Consider the following 21,701-nt stretch of genomic DNA (forward strand, 5'->3'; position numbering starts at 1 on the left):
GGGTGATAAGCACACCTGGCAGAGGGAACCGCCATTGCAAAGGCTGCAAAGTGGGAATGAGTTTAAGATGTTTTGGAGGCAGGAGGAGGCCACTGTGGCTGGAGTGGAGGTGGATGTGAGGTGAGGCTGGAGTAGAGAGGTGGGGTCACATCATGTAGGACGTCTTAGACCATGGGAGGAAGTTTCCAGGTGAGAGTAAGAGTGACACGTTTATGTGATTTACCTTCTTCTCTAGCTTGAGATCTTCTCGAAAGTCTTATTCATCTCCATAGTCTGGTATAGAGAAGAAAACTGTGGCTTGAATGAAAGTTTTCTTCCAAGTTAGTCACCAGGAATGTGCCTTACCTGAGTTAAAAAAAAAGAAAAAAGAGTTTAAATTCATGGCTTCTTAGGAAAGTGAGTTAGATCCAAGCACTGGGCATTTCCACAGGTCCTTGACAATGCTGTTTTGAGGGACATGGAGCTTTTTGGTACTCCTGAGTCACTTCGTTTACATAGACAATCTGTTGCACGAAATTTTCCAGGTAGATCAAATTACACCTTTGCCCCCCTGCCTTTCTTTCTGGATCCCTGAATTTCCTTATGGAGCCCCTTCTCCATCCCCACTGTTTTCACTCTACTCTTGCTGCTCAAGCTTCTTCTTGGGTCATCTCAAAACTTAAACCCCTTACTTTCCAGACTTTCTCCCATCCCCATAAAAGTGCCTAGTCATTTAATGCAGATATTAACTAGAAGGCAATGTGATTGGAAAAAATTCATACTAAGGTGTTAGAGACTGCTATCACCATCACACTCATGGGACTATTTGATATTGAAAGGATCTGCACCCAAATTAGAGCATTTAGTCAGAGCACTTAGGGCATGTGGCTGCCAAGGGATGAATTTTAGAAAGGCAAGAGAAAGATTTAGGAATGAATGGGGAGGCTTCTCAGACCCCCTAGACCTGTTACGTGGATACCTGCTTTTGCTTAAGACTGGCTTGGTTTCCAGGTCTAAAAAGACAGAAAAGACAATCCTCTAAAGTTCACATTGAAGTAACTTTCTGTCCTGAGGACAGAATATGGAGCACAGTTTGATTATCATGGTGCCTGTGTGCCTACCATTGTGTCAGCCCCAGTCCAAAGCCGGCTTCCCTGGCTGACATTAAAATCACCAAAAAAAGAATGACAGACATACACTGGGCATCTTCTGCATGTATTTTAACTCATTTACTCTTTATCACAGCCCCATGATGTAGATGCTATTACTGCTCCATTTTCCAGATAAAACTGAGGCTCAGGAATCTTTAGTGGCTTTCTCAGGGTCACACAGATAGTACCTTAAAGAGCTGGGATTCAAACTCAGGTCTGTGTGAATCTGAAATTCTAATCCCCTTACTCAGGGTTAAAACTCCCCTGTGGTAGAAGCAATTGCCCTGGCCAGGGCTTTCTGACAACTAGCCTCAGCTCTTATATTTACCAAGTTGGTGATTTACTTCCTCTCCCTGGGCCTCCGTTTCCTCATCTGGAAAACGGTGAGGAAGACTCGGTTATTGGAGGGTCCCTCACTGCCCATGCTACGTGACCCCTCCTTTGACACATGCTCCTTTGATCTGCAAAGATCAGCCATGTCCTGAGCGCTCCAGGACCCAGCTCCATAGAAAGAGAATGGCAAGAAGTGGGCCACTTGGGACCAACATCAAGCAAGTCCACAGAGGTCTGCAGAGATGGCCTGGGGTACATTCAGCTACACCTGGGACTGCCTGGCAATGCACAGTCTGTGCACCTCCCTGAGCACAGGGCCTGAGTGCGTGGTGCAGTGAGCACCCATGTCTTCTTTACAACCCTTTCGAAGCCATGTCCTGGCTGAGAAGGTTGGTGTTTTCCTCTCTCCCTTTGAAAGCCAGTGTAACTCTGACAGATGAAATTTGGTCCTTGTTTGGAAACACCCTTTTCGGATCCAACCTGAGACGGAATTCAAAGAAGAGCTTTGGCTTGTTTCCAGGACTGTCACCTGATGAGCATCTTCAAGCTCATTTGAAGGAAGTGACAGAAGAGTGAGATTTCAAATCAGGGAAATTAGCGACAAGCTCTGCGCAAATCAGCCTCTCCACCTCCAGCCCGCAGCCCGCAGAAAACAAAAGCGCCAGAGTAGGAAAGTGACACAGCGCCACCTTCCGGCAGCTTTCCGGCTGGCTGCGGCCTCCGGCGGACGAGGTATCCCAGCTGAGGGACCTGCCCTGAAAGCTTGGGTGGAGGAAGACCTGTCACTTGGCTCCCAGGAAATAGGAAGAGGAGGGTTGGGAAAGCTGGGTGAGTTCGCAGTTCACAATGTGCACTCGTGTGTGTGTAGTCCTGAGTCATGCACATATGCAGCCAATTTGAACCCGTAATAGGATTCAGTTGTCTTATGAGGGGCCGCTCTCCTTCACTTGCTTGTAGGCAGCTCTTTAAAAGCAAAATCATAGTGTTGAGGATACAGACTCTCGAGTTAAATTGCTTGGGTTCGAGCCTCAGTTTTATCACTAAATCTTGTGCAATCTTGAGCAAGTTACTTAACCTCTCTGTGCTTCTGCTTACTTTCCTATAAAATAAGAATAGTAAGAGTATCAAACTCAGAGGGTCACTGAAAGAATTAAAGAGCCAATACATGTAAAATGCTTAGCATGGTGCTGGGTGCATGATAAGCACTGAATACTTATTAGCTAACATTATTATAAACATTGCTCATACATCTTTTTTCCTTCTTTACACCCATTCATTTCTAACTTCTTGATGGCAGATAGGTTCCACAAATATGTTTCCAGTTTAAGAAAAATAATGCTAGATCCACAACTTTGTTGAAATAATTGACCCTAGCCAAAGCTACACCCTAAACTCTGTATATAGACTCCCTGGCAGATTTGGAGAAAGTCATCCTTGTGGAACTCCCACGTCTTTTGTTTTGTAAAGGAGCCTGTCATGACAGCTGGGCAGTTGATGCTTCACATAAACCTAGGAAAGCTAGATGGACTTGGGGATGATACATACTCTCTTCAGATGTCTGTCTGAGTTTCAACTCATGGAGAATTTTTGTCCTGGATTTTCCCACATTTGTCTACATAGTGCTCCTAGGATGCTGATGAATCAGGAAAAGGCTCTGTTTCAAGCCTTTCTGCTCCATTTGAGCCAGAGGGTCTCTCAGAAGCTCTGTCCTGGGCTCAGACTTGGGATGCTCATTGATCCTGACGCAGAGTCCTCCCAACCTAGAGAAAAGATGGTGAGATGACAGGCTGCCAAGGTCAGAGGGTGGCCTTTCTGAAAGTCAACCATAAATCAAAGCCTTCAAGGTGACCAGGTGTCACAGATGCCAGCTCCATAGTCTCTGGGGGATGCTGGGCTTGATGACAAGAGAGCACCTCTTTCCCAGCCCGTCTGCTGCCAGGCAGGATCGGCATGTGGGCTGTCCATTGCCATCGAGGAAGTTGTCCTGCTGTTTAATGAGGTTTAACTTTCCCTCTAAAGGAGGGCAGGGCTCAAACATCTGTCTCATCAAAGGGGTTGGAGTCTTAGAGACACAAAAGCTTTTCTCTGGGTTTTATCGCTCCCAGAATCCAACCCTTTAATGTGCTGGAATAGCCATGACTTTGCTACCATGCACACATCTGGGGAGCACAGCTAGGTTTTAGGGTGAGGAAGGAAGGAGTAAGAGGGAAAGCCCCATGAATCCCCTAAGACTTTGCCCTTGGCTTCCTTGCTTGGGGGAACTTAGCCATGACTCATCTGCTTTAGAATGTTTTGTTTGCAAATCCCTGATTTGCTTTAAACCTCTGAAGACTAAAGATATTAGCTGCATGGGAACTGGGAGGGAAGTTATGATGTCTCAGGCCTGATAAATAATTAGCTCATAGGGGCAGCAGGTGGCCAAAAAAGCAAATCCCACAGGATTCTAAGCACCTAGGAGTCATGGGGATTTTGCAGAAAACCTGAAGTTTTAATGTTTTAAGTTTAGAGAATTAAATATATAATTTGGAACTACGTCTAGCCACAGGGTCATAGCGATCCCTGACCGTATTCTGCCATTTATTAGCTGTTTGATCTTGAACTGGTAACTTCACATCTCTGCATCTCAGTTTTCTTGTCTGTTAAGGGCACTAATAATACTGGAATGAGGACCAAATCGCAAAATATGATATATTTTATTTCACCTAGTGTTTGGCACACAGTAGGCACTAGATCGATGGTAGCCAGGTTATAAAAGTCTAAGAAAAATCTATCAAAGAAGTTATATTGAGAAATACCTTTCCACTGAAATTATTATCATTATTATTTTAGTTTTTGTAAATTGAGGAAGACTGCCACTGCTTGAGGATAGTGGCAGACTATGGTGGCCAGTTAGCGCAGCTTAAGAGCCATTGTACTAGACCAGAGTTCTTAACCTTCTCTGGGTATGACAACGCGCCTGACTGATGGCATGAGAATGCCCAACACACGGTGTGAGTACAACCAGTGTCATATAAATGGCAAGTTCAAAGACCAGCTCTATTACCCACCAGCTGCATCACCCTGGGCAAGCCATTTAACCTCCCTTGTCTGTGAACCAGTGATATTAATAGTACTTACCTGGAGAGTTTGTAGGGATGGGTGGGTAAATATGACTGTGTATGTAAAACACAGAGGACAGTGCTAAGCACAAAATAAGTGCTCAGTTAAAAAGAAAAAACAGGGTGGTATTTTTTATGCAGGATTTGTAGCCCCACCCATAACCCCACTCCTTTCTCTCTCAAGAAAGCAATTTAGAAAGTAACATGTGTAGGGATAACCCTAAAGGCTGCTCAAAATCATTTAAAACTCATTCACACAAGTTGCTTTAGTCATTATCAGCAACAAATTCTTTGTGAACAATCGTGCAACCGATCATGGTCAGAAGTCCTGAAATGAAGATGGTGGCCATACTTCTCTCCAGGCTGTATGAAATCTGTATTAGTTTGCTATGGCTGCTGTAACAAATTCCCATGAACTTGGTGGTTTAAAACAACACAAATGTATTATCTTACCGTTCTGGCGGTCAGGAGTCTGAAACGGGTCTCAGTAGATGAAAATCAGCGTGCTGGCAGGCGGTGCTCCTTCTGAACGCTCTGTGGGAGAATCATTCCTTTCCTTTTCCAACAGTTAAAAGCTGCCCCATTCCTTGGCTAGTAGCTGCCTTCCCTCTTCAAAGTCAACAACGGTCAACTGAGTCTCATAATTCCATCTCTCTGTTTCTGGCTCTCCCTTCCTCTTGCCCATCCATTCAAGGCCCCTGGAGATTATACTGGCCACCCTGATAATGCAGGATAATCTTTCTATTTTAAGATCATATTAACAAACAATTTCATTTGCAACCCTAATTCCCCCTTCCCAGGTTCTGGGGACAGGATGTAGACATTTTAGGGTAGGGGGCAGGGATCATTTTGCCTACCATCAATGGGATAACCATCAATGAATTATTTAAAATTCATTCATACGTATTGTTGCTTTAATTGTTGTCAGTAACCAACACTGAATAACTTCACAACTGATACTGACCAGAAGTTCTCAAATGCTGACAGATGCTTTTCTTCAGCCTTCATGAAATGTGAAAAGATAGGAAAATAAGGTTATTTTTTCATAAAACTAAAGTTATCTCATTTAAAAAACTATTCTATGGGTATTAAAATGGTGGTAGTCAGTAACAGTTGGCTTTTTAATTTTTAGCATGCTTGGTAAATATAAAAGCTGATACCTCAGTAAGTCAAGACCCAAGAACTTCTGGGGACAGAGGGGACTTCTCTGGTCTGTGTCATTCAAAGCATGAATACTGTGTTCTAGAAGCCCTTCTTCCTGCCCACAGTACCTGGGCCACAGAACTTCCCCCACCCTTGAGGGCCTCCTGCCCTTCTCTGCCCTCTGTCCACCCCTGCCTGGGAGGCCATGCTGATGAGTTCAAAGTGAAAGGACTGGTCTGACCCTGTCCTCTGACATGGGACAAGTCTCTCCTCAGTTTCCCTATCCATAGAATTGGAATGACAGAAAAACCCACCCTGCGCTCACAGGATCGCAGGGAGGACCAAACGAGGAAAGTGCAGTAAACGGTAAAGTGCTGTACAAACGGGAATGGTTGTTTTTACAACTGAAACTTGGACTCTCAGTTTTGGAACTTTCTATAGCATTTTTCTAAGGAGGCATGAGAGGACACCTGAGGTAAAATTAACACTCACGGGATAGCAGAGAGAAATATATTTTTTTCTTTCCAAAAGCAAAACCAAACCTATAGCTTGTTTGTTTAAATTTTTTAAATTAAAGTATCATTGACATAGTTTGTTTTAATTTTAGTGTACACATAACATAAAATTTACCATTTTAACCACTTCCAAGTGTACAGTTCAGTAGTTTTCTATTCACATTTTTGTGCAACCCATCTCCAGAACTCTCATCTTGCAAAACTGAAACGCTTATGTCCACTTAACAACACCCATTTCTCTCTCTGTCCAGCCCCTGGTATCACCATTCTACTTTCTGTTTCTATAAATTTTACTATTCTGGGTGCCTCATGTAAGTAGAACTGTATAATATTTGTCTTTTTTGTGACTGACTTAATTCATTTAACATGATGTCCTTAAGGTTCATCCATGTTGTTGTGTATGTCAGAGTCTTCTTCCTTTTTAAGACTGAATAATATTCCATTGTATGCAAATGCCATATTTTGTTTATCCATTCATCTGTCAATGGACACTTGGATTACTTCCACCTTTTAGTAGAAGCTGCTATGAATGTAGGTGTACAAATATTTCTTTCAGACCATGCTTTCAATTCTTTTGTGTATATGTGGAATTGCTGGATCATGTGGGAATTCTATTTTTAATTTTTTGAGGAACCACCATTGTTATTTCTATGGTGTCTGCACCATTTTATATTCCCACTAACAGTGCAGAAAGTTCCAATTTCTTCATATTGTTTCTTTTTTTCCCATATATTTTCTAGTACTTTTTTGTTTTGTTTTGTAGTAGTCTTCTTAATGGGTGGGGGGTTGTCCTAATGCTTTTTATCACAAAATTAATATATATTTATAGTAAAAATATTAAAAAGATACAGAAAGACAAAAATTGAAACAAAACTCACTTACTTGCCCCTTACTTCCTCCTACTTTCCAGAGATAACCACAATCACACTTCTTTGTAAGTACATCAAAAAAATTCCTTGCAAATACATTCCTGCCATGTATTTTTTTATCACACAAATTTTTCTATACATAAATTCCACACTGTTTGTTTTGTTTAGTCATATATCTTGATAGTCTTTTCGTGTCAACATCTATTGACCTCAATCCTTTTCACAAATATGTAGTGTTTCATTGTTGAATGAACTACAATTTAAACAATTTACTCTTAGTGGACACTCAGTTGATTTCCAGAGCTTTTTTTTTCCCTCCCAGAGCTTTTTCTGAATTAAAAAAAAAAAAAGCCAACAATGAGAGACTGTACAGCACTAAGATTATGACTGCAGATTCTGAAGATTGGATGCTTAGATTCAAATTCTAGGTCTACCATTCAGTAGCTCTAAGATGTTGGGCAGATGATTTACTGTCTCTGTGCCTGTTTTCTCAGCTCACAAATGGAAAGGAGAATAACAGCACCTACCTCATAAGGTTACTGCAAGGGTTAAATGAACCAATTTATGCAAAGTTCCTAGAACATAGGTGTGGTGTGTGTGTTAGTTATTATTCTGCTTCAGTTGATGTCCTTGAACATACATATATTTGTACACTTTTCTGAGTATTTAGGTAGGACAAGTTGTTAGACTTGGGCTAAAGGGTATGATTTTTTCTTTCCACAGACATTTTTTGAACAAATTGTCATTAGCAGGGAGACCAAAGCAGTTCATACAATCTGTGATATGACAGATTTGAATATGGCTAAAAGGGGCCAAATTGTCCTCCCAGAAGATTGCACCAGTACACTAAGATGCTTGCAAGGCCCCCAGACTCTAGCACTTCATGCATCCACCCCCTCACTCCTATTTCTGAGCTGTCTGCATCTTCTCATCCCCTAACAGCAGCCATGCACCTTCTTAGAGGAGTTGGCAAACATGGATATTCCTAGCCGCGCCCTGGGGACCTTCAGTGGGTGTGAGCATTTGCTGGGCACTTCCCACTCTGCTGTTGAGGGCTTCTCTGTGTGGGATCCAGCTCAGCCCCTCCCCACTCACATCCACTCCATAGTAAGAAGTTCCCCCATCTCTCCTTTATCTCTAGTCTTGGTCTGGTGTCCCTGGTGAAAACAACCATCAACTTAACTGAATATGATGTTACACTAAAGCTTATGGAGCCACTCTGGAAAGCACCTCATTTTCTCAGGTCCTTCTGGGAAATTAGGAGGTGGGCATCTAATGTTCTCTCTGGAAATACACCTTCATCATTTTTGTTGATTATAAAGCAATTCATGCTCCCTGTCCAAAAAAGAAAATTTCATGCTCTTAAGAAGCAATACACAGGCATGAATCAAGGTCAAAGCAAAAATATTCCCATTACCTCATGTTCCCAGGAGTAATTGTCATTAATCATTTGTTAAATATTCTTTTAGAGTTTTTAAATGTAGTTATATTATACATATTCTGTAACCTGCTTTTTGCACTCAACAATGGGCATCTTTCCATGCTAATACATACAGATCTACTTTAAAGGCTGTATGATATTCTAGAAATCTTTTTATTAAAGAAATACTTCTTGACTGTGGTTCCCCAGTTTTCAAAAGGATACATGCCTTTTTGAAGCAGTGTGGCGGGTGGGGGAGAGAAGGTGCACTGGACTAAACAGTGCACTGGGAGATTGGTTCGCAACCACTTGGTGGGCATCCCTAAGCGAATAACATCCTCTCTTTGTGTAAGAAATGAGACAGGACTATGCGTATGAAAGTACAAACCCACATTAAAATGTACAGAAGTATCATTTTTATGAGGCCAAAATAGTCTTAGGTAAGAAGAAGACTTAATACAAGACAGTCAAGCAGTTGTATGGTGGTCATGGCACATGGCAGCATTGGGGACACCAGCTTCTGTGAGCCTCACAGTGGGGCTGTCTGAAGACTGTGGGGAGCCTAGGCCCATGAACTCACAGTATGCTGACCCCGACCTAGTAGGAGAAGAGAGCCCCTCTGGGCTGCAGCCGGGTTCTCAGGGGAGGGTGGGCACCTGCCCGAGGCCAAGGCAGGTCCAGAAACTGGACTGCTCTCCAGGTCCAGGGCTCCTCCAGCCCCTCCAGGCAGTCTGCCCTCCTACAGAAGAGAGGACAGATTCTGGGCGGGGCTGGGGCAGTGAGCGAAGGGGATTAATGCTTTCTCGGCAACATCATCCAAGACCAACAAGGAAGCACCCTTCAGGGGAGGGCAATGCCCAGGAGTCCAGAGATTCAGAATCTGGTCATTTTTCTCCCACTAATCTTGGTCAAGTCACTTTAGGCCTAAGGTTTCTTATGCATAAAATGTGGGATTGGGGAAGTATGCTGTCTAGGGACCTTCATTCATTTATCCAACAAATATTTATTCAAAGCCTGCCACTAGCCTGGCACTGCCCAACCCTTGAAGATATAATTTAAAAAAATAATGAGCACTTATGTAGTACCCTCCCTGCCAGATGCTGTTCTAAGAATTTTATATGTATTAATCCATTTAATCTTCAGAACAGTTCTATGAGGTAGGTACTATTATTACTCCCACTTTACAAGTGAGGAAACTGAATCAGTGAAAAGTTAAGTTCCTGTGCAGATTTACAGAGCAAACAAGAATAGAGTTAGGATTTGAACCCAGCTCCCTGGCTCAAGTCTGTGCTACTAATTTCTAGAGTCCTCACCCTCAAGAAATTCATAGCTTAGTGATTAAAATGACACTCCCTTGTTGAACACCCCCCACATGCTTAACCATGCCAGGCACTTCACACTCTTCCTTGCATTTAACTCTCATAACAATCCCATGAGGAAGGGAGTAATATCCCATTTTACAGATGAGAAAATTAAGGCTCTAAGAAGCACTACTAGCTTATAAGTGGCAAGGATGGAACTTGAACCTAGGTCTGTTTAACGCCAAAGTCTGGGCTAAGAAGCACTGTGTTATCCCGTTCTCTCATCCAGACTTTGAACATAGTTGACAGTGAGACAAGACATGGAGGTCTGTGTCTGCCCGGTCTCCCAGCTGGGCCCATTGTGAGTTTTATTCTGCACCCTGAGTTCTGCATCTCACTGGTTTTGGGGTGGCAACCTAGCAGCCAGCTGGCATTTTGGCCATCCTGGGTTGGTAGGAAGTAGAAAGTAGACAAGACTGGGTCCTTTCTCATCATGCCCCACAGTCTCTGGGATTAACTCCTAGCTCAGCAACCTCAGGTGGGCATGGAGCAGAGGCTCCCCCCATGTGTGACTTCAGACGTCCTGCAAAGCCACCCCCATAGGCTAACCGACACTGCCAATGTGCTGCCAAGCAGCTGCCCCTCCCAGAGGAGTTGCACCTTACCCTTGTGTCAAGGGTCTTTTCAGACCTGAGAGCATTAGGGTTCTGATGGAGGGATTGGGCTAAGATCCTGGGAGTCCTGCACACAGACTCACAGGGGAAAATGAAGAACTGGGAGCCTCACCAGTGAGTTCAAGTTCCTGTCCTGCTGAGATTTCCGTAAATGTGTGGATGCACAGATGAATGCATAAATGATCCAGTGGACAAATAAATGAATCAAAATGAACAAAGAAATGAAAAACTGAACAGAAGAATGAATCTATTGGCCAATGAAGGAATGAATGAGTCCCAGGCCAGTCCTTTTGCCTTCAGTCTGGGTCCTGGAGCCAGTGTGTGAGTGGAATGCACAAAATTAAGAGCAGGACAAAATGGCAGCGTCCAGAGCAACCCCATCTAAGCCACCAAAAAGGAGAGCCTGGCTGGCATCTCAGGGCATGCCTCCTCTGGAATCCTTCTGGTGAAAGTGCCGCTCACATGCCCCCTTTGCCTTCAGGACTGGATGAGGGGGAAGCTCAGAGCTCCCTCCCACTGGCTACCAGTGGAAGGAGAGCTGCCCAGCCCCTGAGTGAAGGAAGGACCCTAACCCACTCCCTTCCCCCTCTGGGAAGCCACACAGAACTCCAAGTTAATTAAAGCCTCCACTCTGAGAAGAAGGGAATGTTCCATTTGGTAAATTTAGAAACAGCTGGTTAGTTTTACCCATTACTTTTGTGCTAACATCAGTGGAGCTCATTCAACTCTGTCTTTTTATGAAGCTGTCCTTCCAATGCTACCTGATAGCTACTAATTGCTGCAACTACATTTCTGAATTGCAAATTTTCTGCACTGATAAAAACTTTGATTGCCTGTCAGCTACACATAAGGAAAAGATCAGCAGTGCTAAATGAGGGGTTCCACGCTTGGATAATAATGCCTAATGAATTATTCAGGAAAGAATGCTTGAATGAAGCAAACAATTTGAAGGGTTACTAGCAGCCGTAACAGTTCAACAGGCAAAAGAACAAAAGTATCATCCTGAACATTACACTAATGATTAAAAAATGCGTATTAATTCTAGATTTGGAGAAAAAAGAAATGCCAATCTGATTTTAAAGGTTAATCATTATTTTCTCAGTAATGCTCTGATCTCTGGTTGGGGGGAGGTGATGAAGGGGGAGAACCCTTTACTAATATTTTGGGATGTATAATATTATGACATAATAGAGTCATATAATTTCACACACATCATTTAAAAATTGTAAATTTCAAATTTTATCGGGAAAGATAACACAAAAACTAACAGTGCAGCAAGGGAATGCTTGCTGGAGAGAACTTTGCTGAGCACACGTGGTTACCAGCGCCAAAGACGCCCTCTCTGAATCCAGGGGCCCTGCAGAAATAGCAAAATGAAGTAAGATATATGTGATTAAACATATGCAAATACACATCATAATTAGTGACTCTTTCTGGTGGAATCTGAATGTGTTTTACATATTTTGCAAGTGCGCTGGTGATGTGAATGGAGAATTCTTTCAAAAACTTCTGCCTATTGGGTCTGAAACCCAAGAAAACCAATACATCAGGTTTAAGCTTCTGTCCAATAGTGGCACATTTGCTGCTTTCATAAAAAATATATTTCTACCACCCAAAGTGCTAATTTGTTTTGACAGATGCTGTGGAGTTGCCAAATACGAGAGGGGTGGGGAGGAGCTTGGAAACTGTAATACAAAATAGTGTAATTAAAGATGTTAAAAAATAGGAATGTAGCTACTGTGATATTATGATGTATGTGGGTATTTTTAAATAGCTCTTCAGGCAATCAGGATCACCTGGAGAGCATCTAAGAAGGCTGTGGTACAGCACTGGTGGAATTTTAGGAGTAGTTTTTAAGTAGGGACTATGTAGCCAAACAGCCTCTGTGAGTCTCTTTTTGTTTCCCAGCTCAAAGCCTGTGGTATTAGTCACCAAGTAGTAATTTTTTTATGAAGATGTTCAGTGTCAAGATAATACTCTTCGTTTCTGGCAGGGAGGCTGCACCGCGGCTTGGAAGTCTGACTTCCGGAAGAGAGCTGACCATCTGCCAGGGCCTGCGTGCTCACAGCCGACTAACGTTTTCCCTGGAGGACCGTGGCTCCCTGTGCTTCTGTTGCTGTCTTCTCAATGTCACAAAGTGAGGTTGATAAACACATTCAAGTCACAATTAAAAAACATTTCCACTGACCAGTTGCCACTGATAAGATCATCAGACAGCTCTGGTCGCTTGTGACACGCGATTAATGGTGTTGATGTGCAGGCAAGACGCATCTTCCCTTTATCTGGTTCTTACCTCGCTTTGATTCTTCAGTGACATTTCCAAGCACTAGGAGTGTGGCAGGAAACGCCATTGGCATGAAATGGCAGGGCACTGGGATTTTTCAGCTCAGGCCACAGGTTGGAGGACCCATCAAAGCTGGAACTCACTAATCATGGTACAAAGTTGGGAGTTCAAACCAAAGCCAATCAATGCACTGTTCAACTTTTTCCACCCTTGTGTTGTCAACAAATTCAACCTAGAATGAAAAGCAGGATGCTGTCCTTTTTCCAGTCATTACAAAATCAGATCATCCTGCTGCAACTCCCATAAGCTTTATAGGAAGGTTATGGACACTTAGCTTCATCTAACTGGACCTGAGACTTTTGCTCTGAATAATAGAGGAGGGGCTGATAGTGGAGCAGCTACTTACATTCATTGATCTCCATGCTGAACACTGTTTAGGTATTATGCTACAGAATCTCCACAACAGACTTCAAAGTATATAGTACCATTTTCCCTATATCACAGTTGAAAAACATCGATGCTTAGAGAAGTTGTCTTCCAAAGGCCATAAGATGGTGGCCCTAGGACTTGAACCCAAGTCTGTCTGATGTCAAAGCATTGACACTTAGCAGAAAACCTTTAGGTCCACAGAGGAGTCCATTAGAGCTGGGAAAGGACCCAGAGATCATCCAATCCCTCATTCTGTACAGAGGAAACAGACTAAGAGATGTGGAGAGAGGAGCCCTAGTCATGTTAGCTGGTGCAGGGGCTGGAACTAATTTTCCTCTTCCTATGCCACACCACCCTTCTTAAAGTGGGGCATACAGGCTATGGATCCTACTTGGTCTTGCCAATGTGCAGTTGCAGGATTTCCTGGGCTCTTGTCCAACCCTGCCTGGCAGCTTACACTTTCCTCCACGGTCCTAGCATCCTTGGACTCTCTGAGTCTTGGGACACAGCATGGGTCTTGTATTATACTCCTACACTTCTCAGCCATGGTGTTCTCTTAGGACAATATCCTCCACAGGTGAACTGGAAGTATCCTGTGACCAGCAATGGCCATGACTCATGGTGAGTCTCTGATGGTGGAGGCTCCATGGTCTTTCCTTTCAGAACAAAATGAGAGCAAAGGCACCAGCCAGTTGGGGAAGATGTGGGTTTGACAAGACCCACTAGAGTAAGCCTGGTCAAGCCCAGATCAGAAGTTGTAGAGTAAGCAGACGTCTGGATTTCATTCTGGAGTCCTGGTCCTGCTACTAAGTGACCGAGTGAATTTTGTCAAGTTTTCTAGCTTTTCTCTGAGCTCTAGTTTTCCCCTCTGTAAAACAAAGAGGTGATTATTTGCCCCTCCCTGGTCTTCTACACCTTGTTTTTTCAAGGTATTTCAGGTCTAGAAGCCTGGGAAGAACAAGATCTCTCGGGACTTTCCCAGCAGAAGAATCTGTTTGAGGTTTACATTCATGATATTCAGTGGGGATGGGGGCAAAGGTCTTCCTGTCCTGTTAGAAATTCCAGAAGCAAAAGCAAAATGTGACTTTCTCCAGAACCTAAGAAATACCTTCAGTATTCTTTAAAGCTATCAAGCTATTAAGTTATTTCTTGTATCCATTGGTATGGCTTAATCTAGTACTATTTGCTTTAGAACTCTTAGCTGTGAAATGGGATCTCAGGAGCAATCCTGGACAGTGCTCAAAGGTTTCTGTGGAAAAATTAAGCCAAATGAAACACCAAATCTCTTTAAAATTCAACTTACAATATGCTTTTTTCTAGACAGATTTTATTTTTGGCACACAGTTGGTACTGGTGGAAGTGTGTGAGGCAGGGGAGAAGGAACAAGTAGGGGCCAAAAGAGTCAAGACTGAAACAAGAGGCTAAAGGAAACAGCCCCAGACACAGACGGGCTCTTACTTTCTCCCAACTTGTCCTCTTTATGCATATGTGATTGCACCATGTTGCCATCAATGGTAGCTAACATTGACTGTGCCCCACCCCCCATGCCTAGCATATGCTAAACACTTTACGTGAATTAACTCATTCAATCCTCACAATAACCCACTGAGTTAGGAAACGCTATTAACCTTCCTTCCACAACTGAGAGAACAGAAGGACACAGTGGCTGATAGATGTGTCCACATTCACACAGTTAGGAAGTGAGAGGCAGGATTTAAACCAGGCAGTCTGGTTCTGGAACCTAGTTTGTAACCAGGCTCTACTGCCTTCAGTACAATGATATCCACATGGTCTGATTATTTTTTCTGGTGTAGAACACTTTTCATTCTACACACACATAGTAATTCCTCAACTGTATTCAAGGCCTGACTCCAACCAGGCTCAGAGAAGTGAAGGGCATTTCCCTTGTAAGGACATAACAGAATTTATGCCCTAAAGAGCTGGGTGTTCAGCCATGTCATTTTGTACTTGGAGGGACTGGACCCACCAGTGTGCCTGAGTTGCTCCATTTCTATAGTTCCTTTGCTCTGTGGAATGATTGCTATGCTTTGTGTTTTTCCAGGAATGGAGAGGTCCTTAGAAGAATTATTTTTAAAAGCTCATTAATCCAGGAGCACAGTTCGGTTACAGGGTATTTCCATTGCTTTAACCTTCTAGTACCACCTTGCTCTGTCCAACTCTAGGCGTGCATCCTGTGAAGCCATGAGGCTTTGGTGGGGTGCAGAGCTGTCTGTTAAAGTGCTAAATTGACTGCCACCCATTCAGTCCATTTCTGCATGTAGAGGGAGTTGAACCTAAACTGCGTGAGTGAATTAACCCTGTGCCCTCTTGCCCCTCAGCCCTCTAGACAAACCATGAATCAAATGGAATCTCCCTCATGCTAAGTAGGAGGCTGCAGAGCTGTCATTCCATTATGCTTTGTTCAGGGTAAGAGGTCCCTGGAGACAATATAATGAGCCAGTGCTCCTAGAGCAGGGGGAGCCAAACGTAACTGAGAGTCCTCGGCAGCATGGCCACCATGGAAGCAACACATGCGCTGGCATGTTTCTGGGCAAATAACAAGATTTTTTATTTGTTTGTGTAATGAAGGATTATGTCTTAAGTTCACCGGTGAATAGCAGGAGATTGTCAACACCCAGGTGGCCACTTTGCTGTGAGGCTGAGTGAGTCCTTCTGCTGTCAAATGGACGAGGAGAACTTTCCGAGTGGAAACGTTCCCTCGTGATGGCCCTGACACAGAAAATAGACACTGGAGGAGTTCAGGAACAGAGAAGGCCATTACAGAACCCTGGAAAATTCATCTGACCCCTTCTGCCTGGGACTCCACAGGAGGAAGGGGAAAAAGGAAAAGAAAGAAACTACTTTCTCACCAAAGAAAGAACTTGTGGGCAAAGTGTTAACCTCCAAGCTTCCCTGCTGGTCTGAGAGAAGGTCCGTTTCTCTTACCCTTCAAGGAGCCAACCCTGGAGCTGGAAGACTAGTTAGAAACTGACAAGTTCCATTCTCTGGAGGAGAATAACGGCCAGACTGGGGATCTCCTGGGATTTTTCTCTTCCATTGTGCCCACTGCTATCCCTGACTATATTCATTTATTGAACAACTATTGAACAGCCATGTTGTGTTGGCTCCTTGTTAGAAATTAAGGATAAAGTAGTTAAAACAACTCGCAGACACGTCTAAGAAGCGATAGGGCTGGAAGTTCTCAGAAAACTTAACATATCCTTGTGAAGTCTGTTCCCTCTTTTGCATAATGAGGATGTTTATTTTAATAAATACGAAAAAACTGTTTCTAGGGTCATCCCTTATTTATTAAGTGTTGCTGAGGATACCCAACATGTGAATCACTTTTAAGACATCAATTAATTTCTATAGAATGGAAAGGTCCAGAAATCAAAATGGCAGCAGTTATGAGGGAGGATATTTAGGATGCAAAGCTACAAAAATCATATGCCCAAGATCTCATTCCTGAATCACATAACTTTTCCTTAGTATCTGCTGGTGGTGTAACATTTGTTTTCAAGACAAAATGCCTAAGCCTCAAAGTAAATGCTGTTTTTATGAATTGCAAACATCCAGTCCCTTTCAAGCAATTTACACTTCAGTGGTATGACTGATTATTGATTACCTTAGGCTGAACAAAGACCACCCTTAAAATTAAGCCCTTATAAAAGAGGCAATAAGAGCCCTTCCAGCACACAAAAAAAGTCCATTTTTAAACATGATGGTATTAGATCTAGGGAACCAGGAATGTCTGAGTCTTGTCATGTCAGTTACCACTTTTCTTAACAGCTAAGTGATCTCTCTTTAAGAGAAAAAGTTTGATGGGAATGAAAACACAGTAAAAATCCAAATGTAGTGTTTAAAATAGGGTTTAAAAAACCAGTCTCATAAAATTTGGGGACATGTTATTGTAAGGTGAAGGAAATGACTGGGAAGATGGGACCCAACAAGCCATCTCCAAATTCATCTTATTCATTGAGGATGCTATTACATTATTTAACACAGGCAAGCACTCATAGGAGACTTTTCTTATAGGAACTAGGTTGACACAGGTATCTTTGGCCTTAAGACCTCAGTAGAGTCTTTCTTCCAAAATCTAAAATTTGCATTTAAGAGCTTGATACCATGCCTATGAAATGCACTTGGCATTTAGCCACTTGAGTTATCACTGTTGTTCACACTATAAGTCATCCATACAAGTTAGACTGAGCCGTATGTTCTCAGTAAAACTTGGGAAATCTATATCAAAATTGCATTAATGTACCATTAGTAAATTCATTTCGTGGATTGGAATTTGGTACAGAGCCCTGAGAGACCAAGTTAATTTTTCTCTCTCAAATGTCTGTAAGCCTTCGTCAGGGTTCCTCTGTACCCTGGGGTTAGGAATCCCTCAGTTCTCCAGAAGGAGCCCCAAGCCAAGTGGGCCTACAATTGACACAATAGTCAGAACTGAAGGCTCTTCTCACCAATTCAGCTGCTCCAGAGAACCAGGACACCTTTGCCATGGAGCCAAGTACACTTGCCCTCTCATCCTCAATTTCTGCTACCATAGCCCTGGGGGCTGATAGGCAAAGGAAGACAGGCCCATGACATCTGCCCAGGGGCACCTCTCTTCTGACAATGCTCTTGTTTTTTTGACAATATCCTTGACAGGGTCCCTTGACTTCCAGATTACCTTTTCCCCAAATATCCACAAACACAAGTTGCTTTCCTTATGTTGATCATCATGGAAAATTATAGTTTTAGGTTGAATGATATGAAATTGCCACTTTCATACATCTAAAATGATTGAATATCAGCAATTTCATATGATTTAACCTAATGGTGATAATTTACAAATGGATAGCTCTTTATAGTTTGTGAAGTACATTTGCATCCATTATTTCATAACCTCATAACAAATGTGTCAGGTAAGGGTTGCTGGTTCTATTTTACAGATGATAAAATTGAGGATCACAAAACTCACTGCAAATTTACCTTTGTTCCTTTTGGGGGGTTACGTATAAAGCTAGAGGCAGAGAGAACCCAACATCCTTAAGGATTGTGGCAGCAGCTTAAAAGCTGTGGGATTGTGGACATCAGAGGGGGTCTGCTGCTGTGGCATTGGTAATATTATTCCATTTTACTGGCACTTGAGTACCCCAGATGGTAAGTAGCTTGCCCATCAATAGAACAGGATCTTGCACTCAGGTGTTTGAATGCTATTCTAGCATAGTCTCCACTGTGTGGTCCTCCTCCCCCCATTCCCTGGTTTCTGGGCATTGTCAATCAATCACTGACTCATCTAATCCACCAGAGCCCTTTGCCTGGGTCTACCCTCTCCCATCAAATGGTTGCTCTGGGGCAAAGGTGTCAGCATACCCAAATGGTGTGACCCATCCTAGTTGTATACAACTGGGCATACAAAAGAACAGTAACAATAATAAAACAATTCTCCATTACTCTCCCATCTATAAAATTAGGGGACTTTCAGCCCCTTTCAAACTTGTCCCATTCAGCCCAGAGGGTGCAAAGGTCTGCTCCACACTTGTTCTCATATGCAACCAAACATCACCCACAATCCCCAACTACAAAGCCCAGACCTTGGCCCAGACCTCCCAGAGATGGCTCACAGGCTCCATCAGGGTCACAGTGATACCAAGGGTCCTCTCTCCTGGCTGGATGCTGGGAGAGGGGTGGAAATAGAAATATGAGGGGCACAACTTTACCCATTATTCTCAGCTGAGCTCAAATTTCTTTTTCCATATGTAACCCAGATATCCTCAGAGATACAGGAATTGGATCCAAGCCATTTCTTTGGCTTGTGAGTGAGGGTCTAAAGTTCTTGGCACAACGTCTACTATTCCTAGGGCTTCTGCTCAGTGGTCCAGCTACTAAATCCACAGGTGCAGTTTCTATGTTGCCCATGTATCCCACCGCCCACCCCACTCCCACCACCACCACACAGGCCTGAACCTTAGTTCCCTCACCAGTTTCCACGAGAAGTCTTGCATCATATATAGCGGCTTAAGGGAAAAGGGGAGTGACATTGCAGAACACACAGCCTTACTGTATTCTCTTCCCTTCTCCTATCTCTGCTCCTCTCAGCTTCCTGGGCTGACCACTGGAGGATCCACATTCCTCTCCTCTATAACAGCACTTCCCCCTCCCCTGAAGCCTTGGTACCGACCAACACACCCATCCTGGGACCTCACCCCAGTCCCCAAGAGGGTTCATCAAGTCATTTTTTCTAAGAAATTCTGTGTTTTTCCCTTCATTCTGGAGAACAAAGTTTCCCCATCTCACATTTAGCATGAGGTGTTTCCCATGAGGTGCCTTGGTTGTTCCTACAAGTTGTCCCCAGGAGGCCACCTTCCCGGCCTGCAGTGTGCCTGGTCATGTCTGAGTCTGCAGCTGCTCCACACATGGCTTAGGCAAGCCCCCGGGAATTCACTCTGGAAACAGGTGGATTTGTGAGGATATTTTGGGAAGATTAGGAAGGTTTTAAAAAGTGTCAATGAAAAAAATAAAACATTTCAACAAATGTGAGTATTCACTTTAAAAAGAAGTGGGCTCTTAAAGTTCCCATGCAGGGTTTCAGTGTCTGCTCCCTCCCTTCCCCACCCCACATCCCTTCTTTGACAGTGGAGTCAGGGACTTCAACAGGGAATCGAATGCACTATGGGACTCAGACAAGGAACATTCTTGTCCTTCCCATACCACTGACTGACTAATGTGGCTTGTGTGGAATGGAATTTCCCCAGCTTCTTAGAGAATTGATGGGGTCATGTTTACAGCAATAGTTCAAATTGTTCCTGCCTGCTCAGGCAAGACCTCGATCCCCTGTATGCCACCCCCTTCCCCAGGCCCGACTACCAATTATTCCTGAAAATTCCTGAAGGATATCTTATGTATGTACAACATAAGTTGGTAGTCCTTAGGGTATCTGGGGACACTGTTCCCAATTCCGATGTCTCCCCTAAGATATCCTGGTGTCCTCTGAAGCCTACTACCCTTCTACCATTTTAACAGGCCATCACACAGAAAAGCCACCCATCTTTTGCCAAGGATTCCAAATTGTCTGTCTCAAAGGGCTGCCTTTCCCTTTGGGTCACACTCTGTAAGCATTCCCAGACCAGCACTGCTACTGCCCCCAGAGTCTCATAGGCTTTTGCAGACAGTTCTGTCTGAGGTGGAATGCCAAGAAAGAGGGTTCAGGTGGGGACCGAGGAGTAGTTCCGGGTCAACTTGCGATGCTCGGCTCTTTCTTCCCATAGGGTGAGCTCTCTGCTGGGAGACTCCTCAGCACATCATGGAAATAATCATGCCGGGTCATCCCCTCTCTGCCAGGCAGGTTCACACAGGTCTGCACACAGTGGTGGGAACATGGAGTAAATGTCCAGCTATATTAAAAAATGTGAAAAATGGCCTGTAAAATGGGCACACCATTCCCTTCTCTGGATCTCAGTTTTCTCACACACAAAATGATTGGACAAAATCACTAGGCTTTCAAATATAAGGACTTCTTTACTTTCAAGTCAAGTTTGTTAAGGTCTAATTACATACAGTAAAACGCACATTTTTAAGGCATAGAGCTTGATAAGTTTTGACAACTGCATGAAGTCATTTAACCACTCCCACACAAAAGGTACAGAACATTTCCATCAGCCCCAAATGTTTGCTTATGCCTTTCTGCAATGACTCCTTTCCCCTCCCCAAACTTGGCATCCACTGATCAGTTTCCTGTCTCTAAATTCTCAACTTTCCCAGAGTGAGTGTCATACAAATAGAATCCTGTCTTATTATTGAGGACTCCTATGGTTATAGTGCTTAGTACTAAAGTATCATTTGACCAAGAAAATACACAGTAACAAAAAAGAGTTCTTTTTAAATCAATGCTTTAAATGAATTTGTAGTGTGTTAATTTCAACAGAATCGAATATATTTTTTAGAGTCATGGTATTTATGCAGAGAGGAAGCTTCCTTTGGAATGATGATAAAATGCAATGGTCCTTTTTCCAGGAAAATTGTCAAAAGAACATATGTATAAAAATATTTGCGTTCAATTTCAGAGGGTTCATAGAGGCCTAAAATCCACCATGAACTGCCTAAGAATAGATCCACGGCCCTAAGATTAAGCCTCCCTGATTGATTTGGTCTGCAGAGAGGCATAATGTGAATGGGGGGTCAAGCATCTCTTGTAACAGCTCCACTTTTCCCCAGAGGTCCATTACCCACTGTTGGGAATCTCAGCACTGGTGACTTTTGAGATCCTTCCTAGCTCAACAAAATCTGCAATCTAAATGATTTATTTGCCCAATAATGAGAAAAAAAAATCCTTGGAAAGCAGGAAAACTTCCTATACTGCACTGATATTAGAGAGGACAGTGGGGAAATACCTGTGCCTGGGATTGGTGGACCCAGGCTTCTCTTTTCAATCCTACCTGTTCATGTTTTAGTTGCTGAGGTTCCTTCTCCAGGTGAGGTGCTTTGGTTGTGAATCGACTGGTCCATGCCTGTCTTCTT

The 21,701-nt window shown here is 43.3% G+C and overlaps 1 long non-coding RNA gene across 1 annotated transcript; it reads right to left on the reverse strand.

The window, feature by feature from the left end:
- Window positions 1-3,025: 3,025 nt before the first annotated feature.
- Window positions 3,026-5,915, reverse strand: LOC140844271 (uncharacterized). Its single transcript, XR_012122420.1, has 3 exons — window positions 5,526-5,915; window positions 5,015-5,095; window positions 3,026-3,223 (listed from the first exon to the last, which is right to left on the reverse strand). It is a non-coding gene; the product is annotated as an uncharacterized lncRNA (long non-coding RNA).
- Between the last annotated feature and the right edge of the window lie 15,786 nt (window positions 5,916-21,701).

Source organism: Manis javanica, chromosome 11 (genome assembly GCF_040802235.1).
Source record: "Manis javanica isolate MJ-LG chromosome 11, MJ_LKY, whole genome shotgun sequence".
In the NCBI taxonomy this organism is placed as follows: Eukaryota; Metazoa; Chordata; class Mammalia; order Pholidota; family Manidae; genus Manis; species Manis javanica.